Source organism: Dendrobates tinctorius, unplaced genomic scaffold (assembly GCF_039654945.1).
Source record: "Dendrobates tinctorius isolate UK_male_01 unplaced genomic scaffold, ASM3965494v1 ptg000085l, whole genome shotgun sequence".
Taxonomy (NCBI): Eukaryota; Metazoa; Chordata; class Amphibia; order Anura; family Dendrobatidae; genus Dendrobates; species Dendrobates tinctorius.
Genome location: NW_027361753.1, coordinates 4067501 through 4072155, shown reverse-complemented (window position 1 = coordinate 4072155; position 4655 = coordinate 4067501).

The following is a 4655-nucleotide window of genomic DNA, read 5'->3' as shown; positions in this document are numbered from 1 at the left end:
GCCGGCTACATCTACACTGCCCTGGGACTACAGCTCCACCTGTGGGGAGCTACACCATCTTTGCTGCACCACACTATCAGTCCCAGCGGATCTGTATGCAGTGTTGGCCTAACACCATATTTGCCAAACACCACGGGTGGCGTCATGAACTATTCTACCATTAACTACATCTCCCCATTGCTTGGGCGCCCAGGGCCACGGACCGGGTCACCGCTGCTGTGACACATCCCCCTGACACCGGCTCGGTACCGAGTACCCCACAGCCCTGGGAGGGCGACACAATTGCATCACAAATTGGATTACAAACATATTTACACATAGGTTGTAATGTGAAAAAATAGGTAAAAAACCAAGAGATATGAATACTTATTCAAGCCACTTGTTCACATTGTGCATGTCACATGTGTGATTTTAATCCAGTTTTTTTCGTGCCCATGCATGATTTGAGAGACCCCACCCCTCTCTTGTGTGACATGCACATAAGGAGCTGTCTTGCACCACGTGCCCATACCAGAAAGCGCCTGTCATAATCCTGTTCATTTAGACACTGTTCACATGTTCAGGTTTTAAATACATTAGATAGGGACTGCTTCAATACAGGTTACCTTGACGTTGGTGAGGCAGCTTGGCATACATTTTTTTGCAAAAAAACGTATCGACTAAATACCCTGTGTTTGTTATTACCTTTTATCAGCACTTGCTGACTACTGTTATATGTCTTATTGCAAGGTATTTTTGCACATTTGTCATTCTGTGCTTTTTGTTTGTGTTTCAGTCAGGGTGGTGTGAACATGGTCCAACAGACTTGTTCACATTGTGCATGTCACATGTGTGTTTTTTATTCAAGCCACTGTAGGCCTCCGTATCTATTCAGTATCTGATTATGGCCCAATATTGGCTGGCTTATACATACGTTCTACTACCATTTGTGTCACTCTGAACCTGCTTAGGGTTGTAGTTCTGTAACATCTTGACAGCTACTTAAAGGGATTGTCCTGTTTAAACTTTTATTTAAGAAAAATTAAAATAGAACAACCCCTTTAAGGTAATCATTGCAATTTATTCATTTAATTGGCTGTTTAGAAACCTGCAGACGATCATTCTCTTACATAAACAGGTTGCCCTTCTTTGGGGAACAATTTTTTTTTTGTTACTTAAAGGCATGTAATTTGGGCAAAAAAAAAATAAAACTTTTCATTATGGCTTCATTACAAGTTTAGCACCGTTTGTGTTCTGTAGTCTCTGTGTTGCGCTATCTATTGCCGACTGAGTCAACTGAGAATCCATGAGTGAGCTTTTTCTGACTGTCCTATTTGTAAGTTTTATCTGTTTTTTTCCTGAGCACCTTTCAGCTGATTTATGACCACAGACCACATGAAAGTTCAATGTCCTGGAAAAAAACAGCCTGTAAAAGCCAAAAGGTGCAATATTTTTAATTAAACTCCTCCTAGGTAAGCCCAGCCCAGTGGCACAGAGGGTCTCCGAACCACATGTGCTATCTGTGGGCAGGACAACTACAATGTACTGGTCACTACAACGTACTGGTCACTACAGTGGCAGATTTGCAATTTTCCCTTTGCAATATCCACAGCTGCTTGTTTCTGGGAAACACCCATGTAGTCAAAATAGTCACTACACATGTAGATAAATTCCTATTTTCCAAAATGGGGTTACTTGAGAAGGGATTCTGCTCTTTTCCCCTTGTGAAAATGTAAAATTTGCAGATAAAACAAAATTTCTGTGGTAAAAATGTAATAATTTGTACTTCACCGACCAATGGTATAAAATTTTGGTACACACCTGCTGTGTCAATATGATCTCATATGAATTCATTCAGAAGTGTAGTTTGTAAAATGGGGTCACTTATGGGGGTTCTGCTGTTCTTGCACCTTAGGGGCTCTGCCAATGTGACATGGCACCCTCAAACACAACAGTATCAGTAAAATCTGCACCACAATCTGGCGCTCCTCCCCTTCTGAGCTTTGCTCTGTGCCTGAAAAGTATTTCCATATTACATATAGGGTATTGGCGCACTCAGGAGAGATCGCACAACAAACCGAGAGGTCCATCCTTTCCTATTAGCCCTTATAAAAATTAAAAAATTGGGGCTAAAACAACATTTTAGTAGTAAAAAATGTAATTATTCTTTCTAATTCTAATGGTATGACTTTTTTTGAGGCATATGTGGTGTCAAAATGCTTACTGCACCCTTAGAATAATTTATTTTTGGGGTGTAATTTATAAAATGGGGTCACATATAGGGAATTTCTGTTGTTCTGGAACCTCAGGGGCTCTGCCAATGTGACATGGCACCCTCAAACCATTGCAGCAAAATCTGAACCCCCAATATGGTGATTCTTCCCTTCTTAGCTTTGCACTGTGCCTCAAAAATGTGGGGTTAAATCAATATTTAATGCTTATTGAATGTGGTTTTGAGCTTTTTTGAGGGGTGCAATATTTAAAATTGTGTCACTTTTTGGTATATTCTGTCATACTGGCCCCCCAAGGTCACTTCAAATTTGATGTAGTCTCTCAAAAAATTGGTATCGTAAATTTTGGGGGAAATTGGAACAGGAAAGATATATATCCTATCGTGTTAGCCAGTAAATAGAAAAATATTTAGAATTGAGGGTCCTCGGTGGTCGATACCATTTTTTCAGTTAGCCATTAAAAGGTAACAAGCAGACATGCGGTACATGGTATTTATTATTTTGTGTGATATAATTATCTGGTTTAAGGGCACAAATATTAAAACTTTTGAGAATTGCAAAATTTTCAACTATAGGATTAGTAATGGATAGGTGTCTTATAGATATCACCAGACAATACAAAGGTGACTACAACCCCACAAATATGAACCCCACTTGCCACCGCCACAGGGCAAGTGGGAAGAGCCGGATAAAGCTCCAGAATTGGAGCATCTAATAGATGCGCCTTTTCTGGGTGGCTGTGGACTGATATTTTTAGGCTGGGAGGGACTAATATCCATGGTCCATTATCAGCCTGAGAATACCAGCCCCCAGCTGTCTGCTTTAGCAAGGCTGGTCGTCAAAAATGAGGGAGACCCATGCTGTTTTTTAGAATAATTTAAAAAATCAGCGTGGGGACCCCTCTATTCTTGATTATCAGCCTTGCTGAAGCTGACAGCTAAAGGTTGCACCCCCCGACCGTGAGTTTTGCCTGGCTGGTTATCAAAAATACAGGAGAACCCACACTGGATTTTTTATTTATTTATAGTACAGACAGCGGGTGATGAATACTCCCATCAGCCACCCCCTGCACTCACTGTTATTAATGGCAAATGGTTTAGGCTGATGGGAGGAATAGTCCAATCAGCCGCCGCCTTCTGTCAACTGTTATCAGTTGATTATAACTCTCATCATTCTCCCCTGGTCGCAGTGATTGCCGGCAGACCAGGGGAGAATGATGAGAGCTGTCTTCAGCACCCGTCACCGGGGAACAGCGCTTACTGTAGTGCTTATTCCCTGGCGCTCGTCCGTGTGGTACTGATGCGGCACACGGGTGACACACATTTGCCACATGTGTGCCGCAATTATTATTTTTCAGTACCCGAAATATCCGGACGTGTGAAACAGGCCTTAGACAGATAGATAGATGATAGATGCAGTAGATGGATGAAGTAGATAGAAAGAGCCTCTTGATCCCTTTCTATAGTCTTTCATCCAGTTATATGTATTTCCCCAGCTGAGGATTCATTATTTTGGTTCTGTGCCAGTTGCTTTATTGCAGACTTTCTGCCTCGAAGAAATTTCTGTTCCATGTTGCAATAACAAGATCATCAATAATGTATTTGGACGATGAGCTGTGGGGATGTAGTCTGCAGATTACTGAAGACAAAAGGGAGACTGTGTTTGGGCTTAAATATTGTACATGATGCAAGAAGACTAGACCTGACCTCCGCTGGTCCACCTGTGCTGGGAAAAAGTATTTGCACCCTTCTAAATATCCTCAATTATTGTGTTTTTGTCACATTGTATTGTAATTATTGTATGCTTCCAAGCCCTATTAGCCAGATATGCTTTTCATTCACTGTAAGCAAATTAATGAAAATTCTTCTGCCTGTGTCCCTCACTAGGGGGAACTAGCAGAATTTATAAGCTAGTCCTAAAGGGTATGGACACATTTGTACTTTTTATTATTTGTTTTCTATTTTCAAAATGAAGCAACCTTTTAAATAGTCTTCAGTACAAATGTCTTATAATTGAGCAGTAGAGTTTATGAAACTCCTGGTACATAGCTGGTTGTGCTGCTGCTTCTGACACAGAATTGAAGGCACAATTCTCCTGCATGTGCATGCTCTCTCTCTATCGTCTCTTCCTTCATTGTTAGCGATAACAGCAGGGAGGAGAAGGAGGTTGTAAGAAGCAGAATGCAGTGTGAAGGAGGAGGAAAGCATCCAAGTCTTCAGGGAGGGCAGATCACACTGGCTGTACAAGTATCCAAATGTGGACAGGACATAAAGCATCCAAGTCATTAGGAAAGGCAGATCACTATGAAAAATATCTGAAAATAGGAAAAGGTGATAAGCCCCATATTGAAGGGGGGTGGATTGGGGTCTGGGAATGAATTAAGGAATGAAACTTGCTCTATTTTGTATGTATCCTACGTGTATGAGTTCTTTTGGCTCTATTACA